Source organism: Pinus tabuliformis, chromosome 1_1 (assembly GCF_031772625.1).
Source record: "Pinus tabuliformis cultivar Carrire ecotype Pingquan chromosome 1_1, CPIR1, whole genome shotgun sequence".
In the NCBI taxonomy this organism is placed as follows: domain Eukaryota; kingdom Viridiplantae; phylum Streptophyta; class Pinopsida; order Pinales; family Pinaceae; genus Pinus; species Pinus tabuliformis.
This window is the reverse complement of record NC_142297.1, coordinates 591,058,331-591,064,330: the sequence shown is the minus strand read 5'-3', so window position 1 is coordinate 591,064,330 and position 6,000 is coordinate 591,058,331.

Genomic DNA, 6,000 nt, shown 5'->3' with positions numbered 1-6,000 from the left:
TGGTTCCTTGCTTGTTTCTTCTCCCCTCTGACAGTTCTTTGTTGCTTCTTCCTTGCTTATCCCACTTCAGAGAGTACCTGTAAAGTTAAAGCACCATAACACTATCGAAGTACAGAGATCTACAATCATAAACAATATAGGACCAGATATATATTGACCACACAAATTCATATATCATCAAACATACAAGAATTGGAGGAAAACTCGAATAGCTTTATTAATAGAAAGAATAGCAAAGAGGATTACAACCCATTGATCTGACCCAGCATCATCCTCCCAGCATGAAATCCCTTCTTCACCTCATGAAAAGCTTAGATCACCCAACACTATGATATTCCACCAAGAAACCAACAGCACTTCCTTACAAATACAAGATTCCAACCTCCGGATCTCTGTGATGAGGGATCCATATATAGATGTTTGCAAGGGGGTGAGTGAGCTACTGGGTTTTTGATTAGTGTCCTCTCTATGATAGTTCTTGGTTCCACTTGGAGATTCATGATCTCTTACTCATCCCTGGGCAAATTCAAAGAGGCAAGTGTCACAGGAGAAGTTTCTGGAAGATTCCATGATCCTCCACCTTCCAAACTGTCTCTACCATTTTTCCATCCTCGCTCATCGCACCCTACAGAAGGGATATTCAGTATGCATTGCACTTTTTGCACTAGGTAGGTGAGATGCATCGCACCCCTAGCACTGGGTAGTCTGTATGGCCCAGTTTTGACCAGTTCTGAGCAGTTTTCTATGGAGAACTTCTGGGAGAAGATGTAATCAGCTGACCTTGCTCCTTTAGGGTGTGAAGCAACACTTTTGGGGACTTAGAAGCCCTCGGTTTACGGACATTTATGATTGGGGTTGCAGTGCCCAAAAATGTCTATAACAATATTTATGCCACATTTGGGTGAGCAAGAGTAGGTATTAACTCATGTTTGAAGTAATTTTAGGATACTTCTTGTCTTCCAAGATATTTATGTTGTTCACATATTGTGTTGTGTACCTACTTATAGCTCTTTTCTCAATGGAGGAAAGATTCACTTTTATGATGAAGATCAGATAGAATGTATTTACTTTAATTTTGAGATTTAGAGTTATAAAACACTATTAACTCAACTTTGAACTAATTTTAGGATACCTTTTTGTCTTCCATATTATTTATCTTGTTCACATATGTTAGGTACCCACTTATATTTGTGTTCTCAATTTGGAAGATATGATACTCTTTTTTGAGGGCTCCATCCATCAAACCCTAACTAAGATTAGCCCACTTACAACCGCAATAAAAAATATATAATATTCCATTAGGAAATAAGAAAAAGCCCTTGATTTTTCGTTGTATATCCATCTAAAATTTCTTAAGTAATAAAGTTGTGTTATAGCTCCAAATCTCACTCTTATGGTTTTTGATGCTGCACTCATGGCCTAGGGCAACCCCTCCTTCCAGACCTGGTCCTAAAATTTAAAAAACAGTGTTTTATCCCTTATACGCGACATTTCCCTGAGTTAAACGCGTGTACACGCGGGTCTGTGTATACCCAACCTGCGTGTATGTATTAAAACACTTAAAAAAATAAATAATTCCTTATTTTCGGGTGGAGATCGCGGGTTTTACCTGCTGATCACCTGTTAGTGCCCGTGGCCCAACTGTTCCCAACCAACTCCTAACTAAAAAACTACTTTGGAGATGGTATAAAAAGACATCAAAGGGAAGGCCTAAGAAAGAGAGAAAAGAGAGCAAGATTATTATGCTGAGATTTTCCCCTTAGACCAGGTCTGAAGTCCTTAGTGCCTTCTGCACTTCCCCCATTTTGCATAGGAAACCCTTGTTTCCATGTGTATTGGTGATCACTCATCCTTTATATCACCATTGAGTAAGACTTGGAAGGAGCTCTTGTTGGAGGCTTGAGGCCGGAACGAATCCGGGAGGAAGCTTTGCTTGGAGCCTGCTGAAGGTGTTTCAGGTGAAATCTTTCTGTTATATGTACTTTACTTGCCTTTATATAAAGAAACACGTCTTGGTTCCCGAAACAATCTTTCTTTGTGCTTATGAGATTCTTGTTTTGAATTCTTATGCAAGTAGTTACTTAAAGATTTTTATAACTAACTTTATAGCATGAAGATGGTTTTCGCATAAGTATTTGTCCATGTACTGCTGTGCTCTTTGATTTGTTTGTTTTACAGGTCAAAGGAGAAGAAGGAAACTCCAAGAAGGGTTTGGACCCTAAAGGCCTTCTCGAACGTAGGACCTTAGGTACGTACCCTCAACATTAGAATTTGCTTACAGTAAAGATAATGGCTGTGTGTGTGTTTCTTTGAATAAGCAATTTTCAGTCTGGTAGACTCTTAACCCAAAGGACCCTAGGGGTACTTTCCCCTCAACCAGAATTGGCGACTCCTAGGGTCCTTTGGGTTAAGACTCTACCAGACTGAAAATTGCTTATTCAAAGAAACACACACACAGCCATTATCTTTACTGTAAGAAAATTCTAATGTTGAGGGTACGTACCTAAGGTCCTACGTTCGAGAAGGCCTTTAGGGTCCAAACCCTTCTTGGAGTTCCCTTCTTCTCCTTTGACCTGTAAAACAAACAAATCAAAGAGCACAACAGTACATGGACACATACTTATGCGAAAACCATCTTCATGCTATAAAGTTAGTTATAAAAATCTTTAAGTAACTACTTGCATAAGAATTCAAAACAAGAATCTCATAAGCACAACGAAAGATTGTTTCGGGAACCAAGACGTGTTTCTTTATATAAAGGCAAGTAAAGTACATATAACGGAAAGATTTCACCTGAAACACCTTCAGCAGGCTCCAAGTAAAGCTTCCTCCCGGAATCGTTCCAGCCTCAAGCCTCCAACAAGAGCTCCTTCCAAGTCTTACTCAATGGTGATATAAAGGATGAATGATCACCAATACACATGGAAACAAGGGTTTCCTATGCAAAATGGGGGAAGTGCAGAAGGCACCAAGGACTTCAGACCTGGTCTAAGGGGAAAATCTCAGCATAATAATCTTTCTCTCTTTTCTCTCTTTCTTAGGCCTTCCCTTTGATGTCTTTTTATACCATCTCCAAAGTAGTTTTTTAGTTAGGAGTTGGTTGGGAACAGTTGGGCCACGGGCACTAACAGGTGATCAGCAGGTAAAACCCGCGATCTCCGCCCGAAAATAAGGAATTATTTATTTTTTTAAGTGTTTTAATACATACACGCAGGTTGGGTATACACAGACCCGCGTGTACACGCATTTAACTCAGGGCAATGTCGCGTATAAGGGATAAAACACTGTTTTTTAAATTTAAGGACCAGGTCTGGAAGGAGGGGTTGCCCTAGGCCATGAGTGCAGCATCACAAACCATAAGAGTGAGATTTGGAGCTATAACAGATGCCCCCTAATATATGAGGTCAGAAGGGGAACATGATGGCCGAAATATATTATGTAAGTACATGGAAAGGAAGTCTTGTCGAGAAACCGAGGAGGACTTCACCAGAATTCAGCCTGCCAAGCCACCAAAAGGAGATCAGAAAGAAACACTATCTGAGGTGGGCATACCCATGCTCAGAAAAAGTAAAGCATGTCCGCATATCAAGTACAAGCGGATCCACTAAGTATACAAGTATAAATGACTGGAATATACATAATGGATCATCTGATCATAATGAGCAAGTACATGTCTGAATATCACATATAAGACTGTCAATGATGCTGAAAGATGCAACGGATCACTGATATCAAAGACTGATCCCAAAAGGTACCAACTGAACATAATGGAATAGGATGGTACTACACTGCAAACTCAGGTGCCAGCATATAGAATGTCACCATGGCTGACTGCAACATATAAGGTGAAGTGGTATCAACTAGCAGCAACAGGAGCAACTGTCAAGTGAACCAATGAATGTTGATACAACCTGAGGTCTTCACCGACCGCCGTGGTACATTTCTACACCATGGGAATAAATGATCTAAAGTCGACCATGTGAGAAATCGTTTGATTACCGGTCATTGATGTATACCGTTAACAAACGCGAGACTACTCACCGATAATGATAATGAGCATCAAGGTACCTAGTACAATCTAACAAGTGTGAATAGATGAGCTGAAGTTGAACACCTGTAAGAATCTATCGATCAGGAGACAATGATGGTTTCCCACTGTCGATAGCGAAGGATCTGCCACTAATGACTGCAAACCCCAAGGTACTGCCAAATGGACTCTAGATCTTTGCCCCAGAGCAATGAGTCGGAGTCGATAGGGAAAGATCCACTAGAAGGAAGGCATTAAGGCATCCTCCATCAATCTAGCGCGAGTGTAACCCGTAGGCCAATAATGTGGAAGGAATCGGATGAAAAAGATGTAGTAACGCAACCGAAGTACGTTTCCGGTGTACACAAGATGTGGCTAGCGCACGGCAGAAACCCTCTGAACCAACCAATAATAAAAGTTGACACAGAGGCAAGGTATCCACCAATAGGGTCAAATGGAAACCAAGGTACTGCACAAATCCCAATGTGTGATAATGTATGCTGATGTCGAACACAAGGGAAACCACTCAGTCAAAGACCCATGATACTGATCGATGCTGAGCACAAGGTGACCTATCAATAATGAAAATAGGGCCAGGGTGCGGCTCTAGGCCTATCCTCAGAGCAAGGTGTCGTCGTCGATAAGGACAAGACCTGCCAGCAAGAAGTCAATGGGGACCTTGTCAAACCGGCATGAGTAAAGGACCAATATAGCTGATGTGATGATAGACATGATACCGACAACCAGGGATGGCCGACTGAAAAATGAGTCAAGAGACACCGCAAAGAGGCCAACTCAGGCTAACTTCCCTTGAACAAAAGCACGACTCAATGTGACTATGTGGCAGCATATGATGACTCTGTATAAGTTCGCCATGTAGGAGGCACGAACGAACCCTCCATATGATTGGAAGAGATAACCAATCGGGGGAGAACTGACTCAATAACAAGGTTATGGCATACCTAATTCAAACTGAATCCCACCCATGCGGAGGAGACTTTGTTTTGAGTGCTTTGTTCAAGGGCGACACGACTGACTCTAGCTGCCAACAATAAATGGAAATAATGTCCCTGTTCCCGCTCTTTTTTTGGAATATTTAATTTTTTTTTCTTTTTCTGTTAAGTCGGAAAAAGAATAAAAGAATGCTATGGTACAGTGGAAAGAATGAGTGTCGGTGAAACAGATGGTCTAGTTCCTGGGAAAGGAACGTTCCTATGCTCAATGCAGGGAGGTGAAAACTGGTCGGTGACACTCAAAGGTATGTTCCTTCCACGGATCAGGGTATGTCAAGCTGCAGAAGTCAAAGGTATGCAAGGTTGATTTTGCAGACGTCATGGTCAAAAGTTGGCTTAAACACGAGTCCAAGTGAAGCCGGCTCTAGGCCAAAAGGTGCAAGTGGTCAACATGCAATGCAGTAGTACAACTCAACACAAAGGAGCCTCTAGGGTATAAGGCCAGAACAAAGCGGAGAAGCTAAGAGGAATGAGTCTTCAACGCATAAGTCATGGCGGGACTAAAGAGGACTCCCGAGCCTAGGGATGAAAAATCAGCATGAGTGCCAAGCGACAAAAAGGTACTAACTAGGGCACCCATGATAAGGTAGGCTCTACCACACAAGTCATGATACTTCTAAGCAATGAGAAGGTTCCGCACCATAACTTGGTGGGGTCGATCCTAAGGCAAAATGGGAAAGGAAACTGATAAATGCACAATGCAGGTGGAAAAACCTAACCTATATGCAAGTTTTGAAAACCAATACCTGTCAGAACGGACCAACCATAAACTTCCAAAGGAGAAATCTTCCAAGTTCTGTAAACATAAATAGGAACACTAGACACGAAGTTAATACATCCCACATATAAACTCCATATAAAATCTTTGTGTTATAGGATACAAACCCCTTGCAGGGATCGGACCAAGGACTCCTTTGGTAGTCATAACTCATGGCTTCAAAGAGTTCCTCCTGTGAAGGC